The sequence below is a fragment of the Carcharodon carcharias genome, chromosome 19 (genome assembly GCF_017639515.1).
Source record: "Carcharodon carcharias isolate sCarCar2 chromosome 19, sCarCar2.pri, whole genome shotgun sequence".
Classification (NCBI taxonomy): domain Eukaryota; kingdom Metazoa; phylum Chordata; class Chondrichthyes; order Lamniformes; family Lamnidae; genus Carcharodon; species Carcharodon carcharias.
In genome coordinates this window covers 82,893,715-82,915,429 of record NC_054485.1, presented here as the reverse complement: position 1 = coordinate 82,915,429, position 21,715 = coordinate 82,893,715, and the positions used below count along the sequence as shown (strand labels likewise).

Sequence of the window (21,715 nt, the reverse complement as noted above, 5' to 3'; positions counted from 1 at the left end):
TTACACAAACTGCATTGCATTCACCTACATAACTAGTCACCTCCTCGAAAAAAAACAATAAAATGAATTTATAGAAAACGTCGACAATTCATCTGGGTGACTTTGAAATCACCATAGGAGGGGGGTGCGAGTTAAATCATGGGTGCAGAGAAGCAAGGGCAGGAAACTCACTGACAATCCTGTACAGTATTTGCCCATAACGCTTCTTGATAAATTTTGAGTTGCTCATTTACACTTACAACGAGTCAGCACAGACACGACGGACCGAATGGACTCACCTGTTCTGTAACCATTTACGATTCCCCGTTTAGCTCTCCGTTCGGCGAGGCATGAGAAACTCATTATCTCCCTTGACGTTCCCTATATTACAGACGTTTCATTTTGTTGATTTTACATCCTCTACGTTTTCTCTTGCTTCGTATGAAAAACTTTTCTAATTCTCCCCGATTCTAATGAAAGGCCTTCGACCTGAACGATGAACTCTGTTTTATTCTACCCAGATGCTGCCTGTCTGATTTTGCCTTTGCAGCATTTTCTGCGTCAATTCCAGTGGCCGGAAATCATGGCTGATCGGCTCTACATGGCATATGTGAGCTGAAATACTGCGTTATTGGACACTGCATTGTCTACAGTATGACTGTAATTCAAGAATTTTCCTTGAATGAGCGTGTGGAAAATTCCGAATTCAAGTGTCAGGCGTGCCCTGCATGTTTCATGAACCTTCATTCAAGGCACAAGTTTCTTTTTCAAAGATCTTGTGCAATGTAGAAGGTGAGATTGACTTCCATCAGGAATAGTTATTCTTTGAGTAAGAGGAATCGAAACAGGCTTGTTGATGCAATGCAGGCGGCGAAAACTCAGCATTTTGCTGGAAAGTGAGCCCATGAAAGCGGACCCTGAATTCATCCCAGTTGGACATTGAGTCACTTCATAAAATTCTCCTTGGAAAAGTAAAATAAGAACTATTACACTTGCGGAGTTTCTGCGGAAAGAAAGATTCCATGACTTTTCATAATTCTTAGGATCATACTTTGGAATCTGCTGAATCTGTACTTAATTCTCGAACTGTCATTACAATAGTGCCGATAAGTGAAAAGTATTTGAATGGCTGCTACGCGCTGTCGAGCCGCTGAGCCTCGAAGTGACTTGCTCCTTGATAGACCAGTTAGTGCCATGCAGAGAGATCGGTAGCATTCTCCTCCCAGACAGTGGTGTTAATGCCTCTGTGGTTAAGGGCGCCCTTGAGCGTATCCGAGTACATTTTCCTTTGACCAGCGGAAATCTGTGAGAAGAGTAGCTGCTGAGGGTCCTGGGGGGTAGGGGTGGGGGCCCGGCGAGGTGTGGGGAGGCGGGTTTTGAGCGTCTGGACAAAATGGTCCGTCCATTGGATTTGATTCCGCAATTGCAGAGCTTCAATGTTGGGGGCTGCAGCCTTCATAAAGGGCGCTCACGGCTGTCCAGAGCCCTCCCATTTGATCCCGGGATTGGACGCAAGCACAGTATTATTAAACACACGCATCCCATCTCCGCTTAACCTTCTTTACTCTAATGGGAACAACCAAATCTCCATAATCTCTCCTTTGAACTGAATTTCCTCATACCTGGCCATCAGGCAAGGCGGAAGCCCGCGCAAAGTTTTGGAAAATATTGCTAGTTGGGAATTGGGAAAATGGAAAGGGAACAAAACTGAAAAACTCGTTTGCGCTTTGTGAATCTTGAGCAAGACCGTGGGAAACGGAATCAGAGGAGAATGAAGGGCGAACAGCGCGACTGATCGCAGACAGTCAAAGCAACTTTCCCTCCATCAAGACGTTAAAACATTTCATCGGAAGCGATTAGTGAAATGAAATGATATTTATACTCGACAGGGGTCGTTGTTGTTGCTCATCAGCAAATAAAGTGTAATGCTGGTTTCGTGGCAGTGCGAATATTTGGAAAAGATATTTCCAGGCTCCGATGTAAAAGCCTGGAGAAGAGTTTTTATTGGTGACGTGAAATTTTATCCAATGGACAAAATCAGACTCTGCCCATGTCTCCACCAATATTCAATCTTTTATGGATCACTCGGCGGCTTGACTCTGTGGCGCAAACGGTTAAGCCGCTCGGCTATTCATCGCCCGCTTGGTGGTTCGATCTCACCTAGGGGCGCTAATTTTTTTTCGCTATGATGATTTACATCATGCCTCAAAGCTTTGAGACGTTGCAAAATAAATTGCTAATAATGAGTCCCCATCGAGATGCTTATGGATCTTCATTCCAAATGAAACTTCCGACATCCTCCCCATTAGAAGTCTGCTCTCAGCTGGTCTGATAGCCACATTAATATTTTATCTACGGACACATTCCAAATACAGCTTTTCTTCCGCTGATCTTCGTGAGAAACGTTGCCAAACTGAGGATTCGTCACACCCCTGATAATGATGAACATTCAATCAAGCCGCAACAGCTTTGAACGGTCGCTTTATACTGCCTGGACAGTTTCCTACAGTCCGCGAATACCAGCCTTATAGATGTTGATTGCTGTCTGAATAAATCCACCGAGAAATGGGAAAGCAGCTAGGCTTCTCCAAAAGGCAGTTGGTTCGAGGTCTTGTGCAGTGCATGAAGGCAGCTCATCACCATCTTCTCAAGCCCAACAAGGGATGGTTATCGCGTTCGGCTGTTAACCGAAAGGTCGGTATTTCGATCCCCCCCAGGGACCCTGGATTTTTTCGCTACGACGATTTACATCATGCCTCAATGCTTTGAGAAGGTAAGCTGGTGAGAGGGGTTGTGGGGGGTGGCGGGGCTGGTGGAGTCGGGTGGCCGTGGGATGGTTTGGGCACGTGGACAAAATGGTACATACATTGGCTTTGGTTCCGCAGCTGCACCGCGTTAATGCTGGTAGCTGCAGCTTCACAGGGGACGCTCATGGTAGTCCTATTACCCCCCCATTTGACCCCGGCATTCGATGGAAGCACAGCTGATGGATCCTTTCAAGGGTCTTAATTAGGTATCAGTAGACAGTCCATGCTTCGCTGCCGGAAAGGAGGGTTGTCAACACCATGAACTTATAAACAGGAATCTTTATTGAGTTCCAAAGCCCCCTGTTGTCAAATACACCTTGTCACTGCTTGAAGAAGGCAGCGCTGGCACAGTTGTCTCGGTGTTGGAATTCCTCGTGAATAGTAATCCCCGGGATCTGCTAGCTAGATAAAGGAAGTGTTGTACATGCTCCAGAGCCTCCCGGAATACGTAGATGGTGCATGAGGTGCTCAACTGGTCCGGGGAAATTTAGTGAAAGACTTCCGTCTTGGCAATGTTTAAGGACAGACCAAGACTCTTATACGAGGTGTTGTAGAGGTCAGGCGTCCTTTACATGTCCTGTACAGGGTGAGCCATCCTGCATCAGTCATCCGCATACTGACGGTCGTGGATATCCATAGGGGTGAGTTTTGCTTTTGACCGGATGCGGCCAAGGTTGAAGAGTTTCCCTTCCAGACGATACTGAACGCTAAGACCAGGGAATAGATAATGTCGGATGAGGTGGACAATGACAGTCTAGTAAATGTTAACAGGGGTTTGGCGGGGTTGGGGGGGGGGGGGGTGGTGGGGGGGGGGGGCGGGGGGTGGGTGGGTGGTGGGGTGGTGTGGGGAGGGTAGGGGGCTGGGGGAATTTACTACACAACCTTAGTTTGACATCGGCTTCGTATGTGAAAGGTGTATTTTTAGATCCTCCACTCAGGGCGATGGCGTCATTTTCTAACTCAGGAGTCTCAGGATGGTGACAAACTTCAAGGGGCAACCAGCCAGCTTTGGAGGGCGATCCTCAGGGCTTCAGAATTTAAAGAATCAAAGACCTTGGCCAGGTCGATGAAGGCGAGGAACAATTCTTGACTATGATGGCGACATTTTTCCTTTAAGCAAGTAGGAAAAAAATGAATGCACCGCTTCATGTGTGCTCTTACCAACGCCATCTACAGTTGTAGGAAGACTTAGCTTCTTTTATACTCTATCCTCCGAGTAAGGGAGTCAAACATTCCATTTGCCATCCTGAACGAGGACGCGCAGCTCCCGCTGTCCCAAATCATTCTGTTGTCTCTCCAAATTTAATTAATATTCGGCTTTTCAATTCTTCTTATCAGACTTGATAGTCTTACGTTTTCCTCCTTTATACTCCTCTGAATGTTTAGCGCACTTCCGTTACCGGTGTACATTCTTTTGCAGACTCCCTCAGCCCTGAATACCAGTAATTTTCCAGCTATATTCTTCTAAAAAAAAACCCTGCCAAAATAAGGACTCTCAGAAAGCTTGATAATTATGATTTTTGATACACTCATCAACAATTTTAATCGAAGGACTTATGCTGCTTGGTCAGGCTACCACAGACAGCAAATATAAGTTTTAACATGGTGACTACTGACTGAAACCTGGATTTTCTGTTGACTGCACGCTGACTTCCAGCTTTGCACTGAACTGAGGGAATAAACGTTTTATTGTGAAAGCGTTTGACCTTGTGGCGCAATGAAAGGCGTAATGGCTTCTTCAAAGGCAGTTTCCCTGACGTCACGTCAAACATTGTGGAATATAATCGTTAGATATTCCTTACACTAATATGCACTTGTACAGATGCTGAGAACGAAATGTAGTTCCCATTGTCGTAAGCACCAGAGACAGTTTATAAGGGACTGTCGGCATATCTGCAGAAAAAGTCCAGACCTCAGCGTCAGTCGCATCTGAGGCCGAATTTTGAAATGAAGGTTTGGTTGACTCAGTTAACGAGTGTGTGGCGCAAATAATTTCAGGGTGAAGAACTGTTGCGTTTGGAAGGTAATTGGCACAGAAATTCATCTGGGTGTTTCAGAAATCACCACAGGAGGAGAATGCGTGGTTACTGGTGAAGAGCTATCTGCACAGAGTTAAGTGGTGGAAATTCTTTAGGCTATCTGTCTGAAAATTTATTCCTCAATCTCTTTCCCCCTATTTGGCGAACTGTTGTGTTCCCGATCCCTTGAGTATTCCCGATCTCTCCTTCTGCCATGAAGACACTCCTTAAATTAAATCTGTTTGAACAAGCGTTTGGTCAACTGGCCCAATATCTCCGCATGTGCCTTGGCACCGACATTTGATTTGTAATGCCTCTGAGAAGTGCGTCGCGACATTTTGTAAAGTTAAAGGCGCTATTGTTTTTCTAAAATACACCAAGCAGCGAAAAGGCTCCTCCAATGTTCCAGATCTATAACAATTACGTCCTTACTTTGAATCCCCCAGTACGTCATTTCTTTCCAGTGCCATAACAGTATATTTAATCAATACTGTCACTCCCTCTTTCCTTCCACGAGGAATCTATTACCTCCCATCATCCTCATTCCACTAGAGTATCCCAATAATCGTGTGGCATTAATCACTCGTCTTGCTAACCAGAAATTAGATTGGAACGAAGGATAATTCCAATATCGACAGACAAGTAGTAACCCGCACATTTTTACCTCCTTTAAAGTGGATAAACATCCCAAAGGGCTTCAGAGGAGCGTAACCCAAGTCACACTGAGCCTTTATAAGCCAGCACATGTTCTGCTCAGACAGCCCGTCAAATCACAGAATCTGAAGAAGATTCATACGGACTCGAAACGTTAATTCTTATTTCTCTCCACAGATGCTGTCAGACCAACTAAGTTTTTCCAGCATTTTTTGTTTTTTCTTTCAGATTTCCGGCATCCGTAGTATTTTGCCTTTACATCAAAGACTCTAATCGCACTCAATATCGGGCACGGTCACTGTGGTTATTCCTCCTCATTCTCCCACTGACCGTGTATTTCAAGTGACTCCAGGGCCTCCAGGGGCTACAAATTATGGTTTGATTTTTGGAATAGTTGTTGTTGTTACTCTCATTGCTCTTGTCAACGGTGTTGTTGTTTGGTGGAGGTGAGGTCAGAATGGAGGTCGGAGTCTGGCACTTTAGTGAATGAACGGCTTCAAATGTTATCGCACTAATGTCAGAACATTAGCGACTCCTCCTAAGCCTGTGACGAACCGAAGTACAGTCCACTGTATCATAGGGAACATGGGGGCTGACGGCCGCACAGTGAGTCGGGATTGCGAGGCCCATAATGGAAGTGAGTTGACGAGGGGACCGTATGGTGAGTGATGGGATAAGGGAAATGAGGGGACCGAAAACCCAGATATCTGGCACAACTTTGACCCTCTCCTTTAATTTGAAATGTATGCTCATAAAGTGTACTGATGAGAACTTCACTGGCGAACATCAGAGTTGACGACGTTTGGGGAATATTTTATCCTAGCTGAAGGGCAGAACGCAACACGGCAACAAAAGCAAAATGCTGCGGTTACTGGGTGACTGAAATCAAAACAGGAAATGCTGGAAACGCACTCTAGAACTGGCTGTAACTGTTCAGAAAGAAACAAGGTCAATGTTTCGAGTCCAACATGAATCTTGTTCGGAACTGTAGAAATGGTGGAGAAGTTTTCTTCCGTTGAAAAGATTAGTGGGGCAGATGGAGGACATTAGACAGTCAGGGGTAGGTTGTAGGGCAGGCGGTATTAAATGAGAAAGATATCATGGAACGCATGGCAAAGGCACTGGTAATGATGCTATAACGTCAAACGCTTTGGTCAGCGTAGGGACGAAGAACAAAATAAAAGGGAACAAAGACTGAAATCTAAATAAGAGACTTGTTAATGGCAGGAAAGAGAGTCAGCGCTTTCTGAAGACAAAAACATGAGAACAAGATACAGGCCTCTGAGTATTTATTGCAGAAGGAATGGGAAAGCAATAACATAATGCATGTTCCAATGTCATAATTCACTGCCGAATGTTGGTGGGGTTGCGGGGGGGGGGGGGGGGGGGGGGCGGTGGGGGGGGGGAGGGTGGTGGGGGGGGGGGCGATGTTGGGTGGTGGGGAGGGGGTGGAGGGAAATGGGTGTCCTCGTCCATCTATCACAGAAAGCGAGCACTCAGGTAGATCAATTAATTCTGAAGGAAAATGGAACATTGGCCATTATTGCTAGGGGCATGCAGTATAAATATAAAGAAATCATCCTACAACTGTACAAGTTTCAGCTGATTTAAACACGGATGAAAGTCTATTGAAGGCTTTTCTGAGAAGGGACGTAGGTTGGTTCCTGAAATGAAGATAAAAACAAAAAACTGCGGATGCTGGAAATCCAAAACAAAAACAGAATTACCTGGAAAAACTCAGCAGGTCTGGCAGCATCGGCGGAGAAGAAAAGAGTTGACGTTTCGAGTCCTCATTACCCTTCGACAGAACTTGTCGAAGGGTCATGAGGACTCGAAACGTCAACTCTTTTCTTCTCCGCCGATGCTGCCAGACCTCCTGAAATGAAGACACTGCCTTCTGAGGAAGTGTTGATATGATTGGTTTTCCACTTACTGCAGTTTCGAATGCGAGGTCATTAGAGCAGCGCTGCGTCCCGCGTCAGTGTGTCGCTCCCTGGTCGTATAGTGGATAGTACTCTCCGTTGTGGCTCGCAGCAAGCTTGGTTTTACTCCGAGTCACGGCAATTGTCATTTTACCTATGCCATCTCCCAAAAGAACGCATTGTGGATGCATAGATTTACTCACGTTAAGAAATATTATTTGATGACATTCTAGCTCCCATACTGAGCGCATGCATATGTCTGCATTTGATACTCCAGAAATCAGTCAACATTAAAAACATAACCTACTGGATATTATCAGCAGACTCAGCACTTATGGAATTTGAACTGAAAAGTTAAAAGGATATTTGGAAACGGCTTGTGAAGCTGTGCAATAGATTAGCACGGAACATCAGCTATGCCTGATTTGGTGGCCCTGTGGATCGCAAAGATTCAAGTCCCACTCTAATGTTTGAGCACTAAAATCAATGCTGGGCCTCGGGGCTGTGATAAGTGAGTGGTGCAGTCTTTCAGAGGGTATGTTGAACTGCCTGCTGGGCATTAGACAATGGAACTCCCCCACCCACACGCCCCCACCGACTCCGCAGTTAAATCAACAAAAGAAGAGGGGATCATTCCAGATCATTAGAACTCGCTGAGTGAAAACGCAAATTTCGACAGCTCTCAGCCACCGCTCCGGTTTTATTTTTTAATCATTGTCATAAATCTTCTTCCTGCAGTTCCCGAACCATTTGTCAGTGAAAACAATCTCTAGAATATTTGCCCATTTAAGTGGACCTTAAATTGATCCCAATTCAGCCTTGAGCAACTTCATAGAATTCCCCTCGGAACGTGAAATTACAAATGTCAAACTTTCAGAGATTTACAGAAAGAACGATCCTATACTTATTCATAATTTTTAAGATGATACTTTGGCATGTGCTGAATCTTTATTTTATTCTTTAACTATAATTACAATAGTCACTATATTGTAACGTGCTTTAATGACGACAACGTGCTTTGGCACATCCCGCATTCGAGAAAGGAGAACATATCTTTCTGAATAAGCAAGGCTGGAGTTGCGAAAAGTATCTGTCCTTTCAGGTTTTATCTGTGTCTCTGTTTCCGCGGCGCTCACATTTTCGGTGTCCCTCCATATTTCATTGTGTCTTTGTGCACCCTCTGCTTTGCTTATATGAATCGCTCTCTGTGAGATAATTACTCCATTTGTGATTGGTAAACAGAAGCAGATCTGTTCACTGAGTGATTGTTAAGCTGACGCTTGCATAGGAAATGCAGAGCAGCAATGGTGGCCAGTTCATTGTTAGGTTAGTGCTGAGTATCCCCGTTTGTCACCTGGGTTAGGGGTATGCCCGGCGGTCGTCATTTTAAAGTGAATTTTATTCACTTTTCTTGTGCAGCATCATTTTGGGAAAGCCTCGGCGAAGGACAAAAAAGTGAAAAAAAAAACGAAATATGTGAAAGAATGCTCGCCCTGAAAATTCACTCCAAGTGGATCAGTGTGATTTACTTGCGCCTTTTGGTCGGGTGCTGGCAGTAGGCGTGGCCGAGTCATTAAGACGATGAACTTAAAATCATTTTGTGATGTCCCCTCGCAGATTCAATCCTTGAGGGGTGGGATTGCAGCTCCCCTCAATTAAGATATTTAACAATCCTCTTTTGGGGCAATTCACGTTGTACGCTGAATTATAATACCTAGCTTTCAAAATTAAATTTTTATTTTCTTATTCTTATCAAAAGTCATTCGTCTTTTGTTTTGAAATGAATACATTACACATTAATTATCGGGGCGTAAAATTCCAGGTTAATATCAGAACTGTCAAAGTTTGGGTAATTATTTTTTGCAGCTGAAAGACAAAACGCAAAACAATGTGGCAGTGAACCCTGAATAGGATAAACTGTGAGTTGCTTCGCCCCTGGGGTGGGGATGACACAGAACCCTTTGGGTTAACAGCCCGAACATGTTCAGCAACAGCGACTGGGCTGGTTGAGTGTGCCACAACAAAGCTTGGCACACTTATAATGGATACGTGAAAACAGCCTCATCTTGACCATTGCACAAACATCCATGTCACCATGAACAAGCTTTCCTGCAGTCTTCACCTTCGAGAACTTCATTGCATTTTCTGCTCAGAAATATTTGCATTGACCTGAAAGTAATATTAGGCTTGATTTACTGACATGCGGTAAAGACATCCCTGTCAATTACTAAAATCAGATAATTTCCCCAGCCTGTTCAGAGTAAGCCTTTCAGCGTCATAAAGAAGGGAAAGGTGTCTTGACTGTCATAGAGCCATGAGGTTATACAGCACAGAAATGATAGCCATCAAGCACTGAACTATTCTAATTCCATTTTCCAGCACGTGCTCATAGTCCTGTATGCTATGGCGTTTCAAGTGCTCACATAAATACTGTCTACATGTTGTAAGGGTGACTGCTTTTTGTTTTCCAGATTCCAACCACCGTCTAGGTGAAAAGAAATTCTCAAAATCCCTCTGAACCTCCTGCCTCTTATGTTAAATATATGCCCCCACGATATTGACACTTAAACTAAAGGGAAAAGCTTCTTCCTATCTACCCTACCGATACTCCACATAATTTTATATGCCTCTATCACGTCCCCCTATCAGCCTTCTCTGCTCTAAGGAAAACAACCCTAGTATCTCTTCATAGCAGAAATTCCCAAGCCCAGGCGACACCTCAGTGAACCTGTACCCTCTCCAGTATAATCACATCCTTCCTGTAGTGTGGCGACCAGGATGGCACACAGTACTCCAGCTGCGCCTAATTAGCGTTGTACACAGCTCCAACATAACCTCCCTGCTCTTATATTCTATGCCTCGGATAATAAGGGCAAATATCCCATATGTCTTCTTAACCACCTTATCTACATGTGCTGTTCCCTTCAGGATCTATGGTCATGTGCATCAAGGTCCCTTTTATCCTCTGCACTTCCTAGGGCCCTACAATGTATTGTGTAGTTCCTTGCTGTGTTAGCCCTCCCAAAATGCATCACTACTCACTTCTCAGGATAACATTCCATTTGCCACTGTTCTGTCAATCATACCAACCCATGTACATCGGCCTTCCTCCTCGCAATTTGCGACACCACCAATTTTCGTGTCATCTGCAAACTTTCCAATCAAAGCCCTGAAATACACGAGTAAATCATTAATGCACACTACATACAACAAGGGTCCCAGCAACGATTCATGTGGTACACCACTCGTCACAGGCTTACAATCGCAAACACAAGTTTTGGTTTTCACCCTCTGCTTCCTGCCACAAAGCCAATTTTCGATCCGCTTTTCCAAACTGCCCGTGATCCCATGGGCACTTACATTCTTGACCATTCTCCCATACGGGACCTTGTCAGAAACCTTACAGAAGTCCATGTGCACTACATCAATCGCACTACCCTCATCTAAACACCTAGTCACCTCCTCAAAAATATTAATCAAACTTGTTAGACATGATCTCCCCCTGACAAGGCCATGCTGAATATCCATGATTAATCTCAGCGCCTCCAAGTGGAGAATAGTCCAGTCCCTCAATTTTTTTTTCCCAATAGTTTCCCAACACTGATGTTAAACTCACTGGCCCGTAATTACCTGGTTTATCCCTACGCATCCCTTCTTGAATAATGACACCAAATTTGCTATCCCCCAGTCCTTTGGCAGAAAGGATTTGAAAATTAGTGTCAGAGCCCCTGAAAGCTCCTCTCTTGCCTCACATAGCAGCCTGAGATACATCTCATCTGAGGCTATGGATTTATCCCCTTTAGACCCGCTAAATGCGCCAATAATCCTCACTTTCAATGCCAATTTGTTCATGTATATCACAGAACTGCTCCCTGATTTCTACATCTACGTGTCGTTCTTCACCATAGTGAACGCAGATGAAGGCAATATTTTCCAAAACTTTTTGCATTCTTCTCTCTCGTCTCTCGTACAGGGATGAAGAAGTTAATTTGCATTGTGAGGCTTTTCAATTCTTGATCGTTCTCTTTAAGCAAAGAAGGTGAAGTGGAGATTTATGGGATGTGTTCAAACTTATCCGAGGGAATGGCGGGGGGTGGGGGGGGGGGGGGGGGGGGGGTGGTGGGTGGGGGGGGGTGGGGCGGGGGAGGAGGGTGGGTGGAGTGTGGGGTGGGGGGTGGGGGGGGGGTGGTGGAGAAGCTAATAGAGCAAACAGGTATAGACTGTTAAGAACTTCAGCTGAATAACTTAATATATTTCTAAAGGGTTGGTTGTTGCATCTGTTTATTTTTCGGTTTATTTGAAGTGAATTCTCATTGAAAACCTGTTGGTTCTAACAATGTTTATGGAATATTTTGTTAACACTGAAGGTCACAACCCAAAATCGTGTTTTATGGACGTCTAACATTGAAAAATCATGTACAGATTCCATGTACGACGCTCCCTCTTGCTTTCTATCAATTACATTCCTAAGTTTTCCCCGGTTCTAATTAAGGGCCATCGATATGATACATCAACCCTATTTGTCTCTCCACAGACGCTGCCTGGCTGGTTGTGTATTTGTAGAAGATTCAACTTTTATTACAGTGATTTGAAAGCATGGCTGATCGGCTCTACGTGACAATGCAAGGATGTGTTATTTGCTATACAGCATTATTGCTATTGACCGCTGTTTTGTCTAAAGGTATGATTCCATACGTATCATCAGTTTGAATATTTATTTTCTGATCCTTATTCACATATTCTAGTTTTATTTGCAATGAATACAATACTCATAAAGTATCAAGGTGTCAACCTACTGGTTAACATCACAACTGACAATGTTTGAAGGATATGCTATTGCAGCTGAAGGCCACAACCCGAAATTATGTGGCATTAAACTTCAAGTATAATCATTTGGACAATTTGTACCTTAGAGGAATGACAAGAAGGCTGAGAAGAGATTTGATATTATTCTTCATTATTATGAAGTCCCTGATCATAGTATATAGGGAGAAACTGTTCCCACGTATTTAAGAATCGTGAACAAAGTGTCACAGGTTTTAGAAAAAAAAACGCAAAAGGAGCAAAAGGAACAAAAAGAGATATTTTTGCACAGCGTGTTGTTATCGCCTGGGAAGCACTGCCCAAGAGTATGATGGAGGCAGTTCCAATGGAGACATTGAAAGGGGAAAGAGATGATTATTTGAAAAGAAACAATCTGCATTGTTACGAAGCAGAGGTAGGGGAATAGCACAAGGCGAAATGATCATTAGAGGAGCAGATGCTCATTCAATTGCCCGAATGGCATCCTTCTGCTGCAACAGTTCTGGAAAATTGAAGGGTGAAAACAGAAAGAGACTTCGTTCCTGATTGGGATTGAGCTTCTTTAGAGTTGGATACTTGTGAACAACCTCACCTTGCCCATTACATAAACGTCCATGTCACCGTGAATAAGGCCTCTTACAACTTTCTGCCTTCCATGGAATTTTCTGTTCACAAACATTCGCATTGCCCTGAAACCATTATGAGGCTCTATTTCCTAATATGCATGGACCTGTCAATTACTAAGACAGTTAATTTCACAAATTATTTCTGAGTAAATGTTTCATCATCTTCAAAAAAGGAAAGCTGTCTTGGCTCTCTCTAATCGTTCAGAGAATTCGCCCACCTTTCTCCTCTAATTTCGACTCCAAAAGCTCATTTCAAGGTTCACAAAATCGGAGACTGTTTTTTTAGTGTTTTCGTTGCCATTTTTCCCAATCCCAACTGGCAATGTTCTCCAAAAATTTTCGCACTCTTCGCTCTTGCCTCATGTCCATGGGTGTTGGAAAATCGGTTGCATGGGGAGACTATAGAGGACGGATTTTCTCATTAGAGTGAAGAAAGATTAGCTAAGATTTATTGGGGCAGTTCAAACCTACAAGGGGGAATGGGCAATGGGTTTGTTAGCATCTTTTAGTTGAATAACTTATTATATTTATAATCTTGGCGTTTGTTGCAGCTGTTTCTTGCTAGGTTTATTCGAAATGAATTCTCATTTGGAATCTCGATAGAATCTTACTGGTTAACATCAAAGCAGGAAATATTTCAGAATATTTTCTTGTTGCTGAAGGGGCTATCCAAAAACTTTGCGGCATGGAATCCAAATGTGAAAAATAATGTACTGATTCATGTCTGACTGGGATTGAACCAGCCGAACAGGTCAAACAAGGTCGGCAAAAAAAGTTAAAATGTTATTTTGGGGAAAATAAGACATGTTAACATTTATGATATATGCATGGGAGCAGTCTGATCTTGCTCAGTGCGCAAACACCCATGTCACCTTTAATAAGCTCTCCTGTAGCCTTCTCACCTAGAGCTACTGGACGAGTTATTACGATGTGGAATGGATCCTGCTGCTGTTCTCAAAAGCAGTGCTGGCCATTTTTGAAAACAGCCCAAAAGGCAGGTTAACATCTTATCAGAAAGATTGCATCTCACTCATCACTGAGTGGAGTCCAAGACTTGACTTTTGTTTCCAAGCACCAGAGTGGGACGTGATGCCTTACAACCCACAGTGCTGCCAATATCTTGTTTCATCCTTCAAAACTCCATTGGCAATAGTCCCAATCTGGCCAACCTTTGAACCTCAGGCAATCTCTCCATCACAGGAATCAACCGAGTGAACCTGTTCAGGATTGCCTTCAAAACAATTAGAACAAACTGAATGCATGGTCTTAGGTGTGTTCGACCAACATCGTGTCAGAAGACTTCCCTTCTTTTACACTAGATTCCCATTTTACTAAAAGCCAATATTCCAAATGCCATCCTGATTACTTTCACTGTCTGAATGCTAACTTTCTGTGATGCGTGAACGAGGACACCCAGAGCAATCTACCACAAATCATTCTGATGCCTTTCTAAATTTAATTAATATTCTGCTCTGTAATTGTTTTTTTTTTACCAAAGTGGGCAAACTAACATTTCCTCACATTATAGACCTGTCAACTATAAGCCCACTTGCTCTGTCTGTATATGGCCCTTTCCAGAATCGTTCTGTCTTAATCACAAGTAGCTTTCCTGCTACATTATAATCAAAGTTTAAACTTGCCAAAATAAGGACTGTCAAAAACATTCATATTCATGAACTTTGGCACACGCATCAAATGCTTTAATCCAGCATTTCATGTTTCTCAGTCAGGCGACCACAGACAGTAAATGCAAGTTTGTAGCTGGTGACTACTAAAGCAGCTTGGCTTTCCTGATTACTGCCAGTCGCCACCAGGGCTTTGCATCAAACTAAAGGGATTTTTTTTTTCTCTGTTGAAAATGATTCTCCTTATGGTGCAATGAGTTGCGCATTGTATTCTTCCAAGGCAGTTGGCATGAGGTGATGTCAAAAGTTCCCCACAACCATCCTAAAATATCCCTTAGCCTTAGATAAATGCAAACGAGTGCAGATGCTGGGGATGAAGTTAAGCTCTCGAGGCAACGTTGTAAGTAATAAAGAGACAGTTTCCACAGACTCGGCGACATGTCTAAAATACAAGTCCAGAGCTTGTCGTAAATTGCAATTGATGCCGAAACTTGCATATGGAGGTTTGTTTGACTCCATTAATTGGAGTGTGGCGCCAATAATTTCACTGTTAGAAAGTGTTGTGTCTGGAAAACAATTGGCTCAGGAATTCATTTGGGTGATTCAGAAGTCACCACTGGAGGTGCGTGCATGGTTAGTATTTGAGAACTGCCTGCAGAGAGGTAAATGATGGAAATTCTTTGTGCAATATGCCTATCAATTCATTACTCAATCTCATTCCCGATATTTGGAGATGTAGTATTTCTGACCCTTTAATTATCCCCCATTTTAATTGCGTCAAATGTCGTATGGATGCACGTGCTCGGCTCTGAATGTTCTCCCTAAAACGTTCCACATTTTGAACTCAATTGCTTACATGAATGCGGTAATTAGATCCTATCTCTTTGACCAAACCTTTGGTCAACTCTTTTAATAACTCCGGATGAATCTTGCCATCAAGCTTTGTTGTATAATCACTCTGTGAAGTGTCGTGAGATATTTTATAACATTAAAGGCGTTGTTGCTTTTATAAAATATACCAGACAGCCAAACGATTTTTCGATTATTCCAGAACTCTACCTAATTTATTTGATTCCTCCAGCACATCATTCTTTTCCAGTGCTGTAATATTATCTTTGATCAACACTATCATTCCTTTTGTCCTTTCTCTGGAATCCTCGCAATTCCCAACACTCTTCTTCCATGAAATTATTCATAAACTGGTGTCGTATTATTCACTCGTGTAAGTAACCAGAAATGACTTTGGAAGGATGAATAATTACAATGTATGCACACAAACAATAAACTGCATATATGTAGCCCCTTAACGTAGATAAACATTCCAAAGTACTTGAGAGGAGGGTAAAACACGTTACGCTGAAACTTTCTAATCTACAAATGTTCTGATCAGGCGGCCCATGATATTACAGGCTTCAGTCGAATTCAATCTCGGGCACGGCTTTGGTACAATTGCTTCTGAATGAGCAGCGACTGTGGTTTTTCATTGATCTTCCCCTCCTTCCATAACAGTCGGTACACCCGAGTGCCCGCACACCTTCAGAGAGAACAAATCACAGTTTGATTGTTGGAATGATTGCTGCCGTGGCTCTGATTGCTTTTATAATCGGTGCTGTTCAGTGGAAGAGGAGAGGTAAGAAAAGTGGGCGGAGCCAGTCGCTCTTGGGAATGAGAGGCGCAAAATGCTACAAGCACAAATGTCATAACATTAGGGACTTCCTCTAGACTTGTAGGAAACTGACACACTGTCCAGTAATGTACAGGGAGGAAGAGGACTCGCTCCGTAATGGGAATCATGGGCTTTGGGGACCCAAAATGTAAGTGAGGGAATCTGGGGATCGTATGAGGAGCGATGGGGCATAAGGCCAAAAGGGAAGTGAGCGTAGGGGCTAACAACAGAATAAAAGAGCACTGCATGAAATCAAAATAACAGAATATGTTAATACAGGAACAAAGTCATCCCTTTCTGAAAACAAAAACATGACAACCAGATACAGGCCCGCTGAGATTTTCCAGTTTTTATTGAAGGAGGAATGGAAAAGCAGAACATTATTCATGTTCAGAGACTACAGAATGCTGCGGGAGAGAGGGATCTGAGAGTCCACATCCATCTGTCACAGAAAGCCACCATGCAGGTAGAGCAAGTAATTAGAAATCAAAATTTAAATTTAACCTATATTGCAAGAGGATTGAAGTATCAAAGTGACGGAGTCCTGGTGCAACTGTACGTGGTCCTGCTTATTTAAAAGGGGATAAAACTGGAATTGAAGACTGTCCTGAGGAGGGACATGGGTTGGTTCCTGGAATGAAGAAATTGTCTTCTGTGGAGGGGTTGATCTGATTGGGACGGCACTCATTTTAGTTTAGAATGATGAGTAGCGATTTCCAAATGAAGGAAAAGCAGCGGTGTATGTGTGGTGCCGTGATCGTATAGTGGTTAGTACTCTGCGTTGTGGCCGCAGTAACCTCGGTTCGAATCCGAGTCACGGCAAGCGTTCATTTATGTTTTTGGTGTTCTATCTCCGAAAGCAACGCACTTCCGAAACAAGCATTTACTCAGGTACAGACACATTGGTTAATGACAAAGCACGTTTTTGGCTCCAAATTAAAGGCAACAAAATGTCCGAGTTTGATTCTCCAGAAATTAAATAGTCAACATTAAATACAGGACCGGTTGGTAAATGTGAACAGAGCCAGTGCTTATCGAATTTGAACTGAGGAAGTGAAAGGATATTTGGAAAGGAGTTGTGAAACTGTGGAGTACATGAGCACAGGACATCTGCTATGCCTGTTTTGATAGCAATGTGGATCACAAGGATTCAAATCTCACTCAAATGTTTGAACACAAAAATCCCAGATTTGCCTTGGGGCAATGATAAATTAATGGTTCGGCCCGCAGCACTTAAAGATACAAAAACAGAGGAGATCATTCCAGATGTGAAGAAATCGCTGAGTAAAATGGCGAATCTCCACAGCGCTCATCACCCACCCGGCTGTATGATTTTAAACCATTAATTTAAATTTTATTCCTTCAGTTCCCGACACTTTAGTCAGTGAAAACACTCTCTCCGGATTTGCTGTTAGATTGCTTATCATTCCCCGGTATTATTAAACACCCACATTTAATCTCCGCTTAACCTTCTTCACTCTTATGCGAACAACCCGGCCTCAATAATCTCTCCTTTGAACTGAATTTCCTCATACCTGGCCATCAGGCAAGGCGGATGCCCACACAATGTTTTGGAAAATATTGCCAGTTGGGAACTGGGAAAATGAAAATGGAACAAAACAGAAAACCTCGTTCCAGCTTTGTGAATCTTGAGAAAGATTGTGGGAAACGGAATCATAGGTGAATGATGGGCGAACAGCCCGCCCGATCGGAGACCGTCAAAGCAACTTTCCCTCCATCAAGACGTTAAAACATTTATTCGGAACCGATCAGTGAAACTAAATGATATTTGTAATCGACAGGGATCTTTGTTGTTGCTCATCAGGAAATAAAGTCTAATATTGGTTTCGGGACAGTGCGAATATTTGGAACAGAAAGTGCCTGACTCCGATGGAAAAGACTGGAGAAAAGTTATTATTGGTGACGTGGATGTTTATGCAATGGACAAAATCAGACGCTGCCCATGTACCCACCAATGTTCCATACTTTATTTTACTGCCCTGGTTAAGGGCTGTAGCTTTGCCGCCATCGATTACCGCGTTTGGCTGTTAGCAGCAAGGCTGGTGGTTCTATCCCACCCAGGAACGCTCAATAGTTTTCGCGATCATGCCTCAAAGCTTTGAGACGTTGCAAAAAAAAAATGCTAATCAGTGAGTTGGCACCGAGATGCTTATGCGTCTTCTTTCCAAGTGAAACTTTCGACATCCAATCCATTAGAAGTCTGCTATGAGTTGGGCTGAATGAACCTAAATGATGTTGCATCGATGGACACATTCCAAAGACAGCCTTTTTCCGCTTACCTTGGTGAGAAACGTTGCCAAACTAAGGATTCTTAACAATCCTGATAACGATGAACTTTCACTCACACCGCAAAGCTTTGAACGATCGCTTTGTGCTGTTGCGCAGGTTCCCACAGTCCGCGAATACCAGCCTTAAAGATGTTGATTGCTGTCTGAAGTCCAGCTTGATGATAACTGTGGCCCCCTCCCAGCCCACCTCACCTCCCGCCCCAACCCGACTCCCCCGATCGCGAGAGTTTGAATTGAACTGAGGGAACAAACCCATCGAGCAATCGGGAGGCACTTAGGCTTCTCCAAAAGGCAATTAGTTCGAGGTCATGTCCGGTTCAAGAAGGCGGCTCACTACCACCTTCTCAAGGGCAACTAGAGATGGGCAATAAATACTGGCCCAGCCAGTGGAGCCGGTGAATGAATTTATAGAAAACGTAGACAAATCATCTGGGTGGCTCTGAAATCACCACAGGAGTGGGGTGCGAGTTTAATCGTGCATGCAGAGAATCAAGGGCAGGAAATTCATTGACAATCCTGGGATTTGAAGATATATGTACAGTATTTGCCCAGAACGCGTCTCGATACATCCTTTGCTGCTCATTTACTCATACAGTGAGTAGGCATGGACAGGACGGACCGAATGGACTAATCTGTTCTGTAACCATTCATGATTCCCTGTTTAGCTACCCTTTCGGTCAGGCAAGATAAACTCATGTTATCTCCCTTGCCTTTCCCTCTATTACAGACGTTTCATTTTGTTGATTTTCCATCCACTATTGTCTCTTGCTTCCTGGCAAATGCATTTCTACTCTTCCCCGGTACCAATGAAAGGCCATCGACCTGAAAGATGAACTCTGATTCTTTCCCCACAGATGCTGCCTGTCTGATTGTACCTTTAAAGCATTTTCTGCATTAATTCCAGCGACCGGAATTTATGGCTGTTCGGCTCTACATGGCAATGCAAGTATATGTAAGCTGAAATATTGCATTATTGACCACTGCATTGTCAAACTTTGTGAAGTTTGTGAACTATCACAGATGCTGAGAACTAGCTCCATACCGTCCCCTCGACAAAGCAATTCCATTCTAGTGCTCCCAATCCCGACTCACTGTGCGGCGCTCAGTCCCCATACTCCCTATGCTACACTGGACTGTATGTCGGTTCCACAGAGGCCTAGGGGGAGTTGCTACTGTTCTGTCATTTGTGCGATAACATTTGAAGCTGTTCACTCCCAAAAGTGACAGACTCCGTCCTCCATTCTTACCTCACCTCCACCACACAACCACACCGTTGACAAGAGCAATGATAGTAACAACAACAACCATTCCAACAATCAAACCATAACTTGTAGCCCCTGGCGACCCTGGAGTCACTTGAAATACCCGGTCAGTGGAAGAATGAGGAGGAATAACCACAATTACCATCTCTGATATTGAATGCGAATAGAGTATGTGATGTAAAGGCAAAATACTACAGATGCCAGAAATCTTAAAGAAAAACAAAAAATCCTGGATGGGGTAAGGGAATTGAGGGGACCGAGAACCCAGATATCTGGCACAACGTTGTCCCTCTCCTTTAATTTGAAATGTGTGCTCATAAAGTGTACTGGTGAGAACTTCACTGGTGAACATCAGAATTGACAAAGTTTGGGGAATATTTTATCCTAGCTGATGGGCAGAACGCAACATGGCAACAAAAGCAAAATGCTGCGGTTACCGGCAGACTGAAATCGAAATAGTAAATGCTGGAAACACACTCTAGGACTGGCTGTAACTGTTGAGAAAGAAACAAGGTCAATGATTCGAGTCCAACATGAATCTTGTTCGGAAATGTAGAAATGGTAGGAGAAGTTTTATTCCTTTGAAAAAATTGCTTGTTCAGATGGAGGACATTAGACAGTCAGGGGTGGGTTGGAGGACAAGAGGGTTTAAATGAGAAATGTATCATGGAACACATGGCAAAGGCACTGGTAATGATGCCATAATGTCAAAAGCTTTGGTACAGCGTAGGGACGAAGAACAGTTTAAAAGGGAGCAAAGACTGAAATCTAAATAAGAGACGTGTTAATGGCAGGAAAGAGAGTCCGCACTTTCTGAAGACAGAAACATGAGAACAAGATACAGGTCTCTGAGTATTTATTACAGCAGGAATGGAAAATAAATAACATAATGCATATTCCAATGTCATAATTCACTGCCGAAGGTCAGGGGAGGGGGTTGGGGGGGGGGGCGATGGGGTGGGCTTGGGTGGGGTTGGGTTTGGGTGGGGGGAAATGGGTGTCCTCGCCCATCTATCACAGAAAGCGAACATTCAGATAGATCAGGGTGATTCTGAAGGAAAACTGAACATTGGCCGTTATTGCAAGGGGCATGCAGTATAAATGTAAATACATCCTCCTACAACTGTACACAGTTCAGCTGATTTAATCAGGGATAAAACTGTAATTGAAGGCTTTTCTGAGAAGGGACGTAGGTTGGTTCCTGAAATGAAGACTTGGCTTCTGAGGAAGTGTTGATCTGACTGGGTCTCCACTCTCTGCAGTTTCGAATGAGAGGTCATTAGAGCAGCGCTGCGCACCTCGTCAGTGTGTGGCGCGCTGGTCGTATAGTGGATAATACTCTCCGTTGTGGCTCGCAGCAAGCTCTGTGCCACTCTGAGTCATAGCGATGGTCATTTTAGCTATGCCATCTCCCAAAAGAACGCGTTGTGGATGTATAGATTTACTCATGTTAAGACATATTATTTGATTACAAACCGTATTTCTAGCTCCCATACTGAGCGCATGCTTATGTCTGCATTCAATACTCCAGAAATCAGTCAACATTAAAAACATGACCTGTTGGATAATATCCACAGTCTCAGCACTTACGGAATTTGAACTGAAAAGTTAAAAGGATATTTGGAAACGGCTTGTGAAGCTGTGCAATAGATTAGCACGGAACATCAGCTATGCCTGATTTGGTGGCCCTGTGCATCGAAAAGATTCAAGTGCCACTCCAATGTTTGAACACAAAAATCAATGCTGGGCCTCGGGGCAGTGATAAGTGAGTGGTGCGGTCTTCCAGATGGTACATTGAACTGCCTGCTGGGCAGGAGACAATGGAACCCCACCACACTCTCGCCCCCACCGACCCCGCAGTTAAATCAACAAAAGAAGAGGGGATCATTCCAGATCATAAGAACTCGTTGAATGAAAACGCAAATTTTGACAGCTCTCAGCCACCGCTCGGTTTTTTTTAAATCATTGTTATAAATCTTCTTCCTCCAGTTCCCGAACCATTTGTCAGTGAAAACACTCTCTAGAATGTTTGCCCGTGAAAGAG

At 43.6% G+C, this 21,715-nt stretch overlaps 1 non-coding gene across 1 annotated transcript; it reads left to right on the top strand.

Annotated features, from left to right (window-relative positions):
• The first annotated feature begins 16,850 nt into the window (after positions 1-16,850).
• On the top strand, positions 16,851-16,922 carry trnah-gug. Its single transcript has one exon. It is a non-coding gene; the product is annotated as a tRNA-His (tRNA).
• The last annotated feature ends 4,793 nt before the right edge of the window (positions 16,923-21,715 follow it).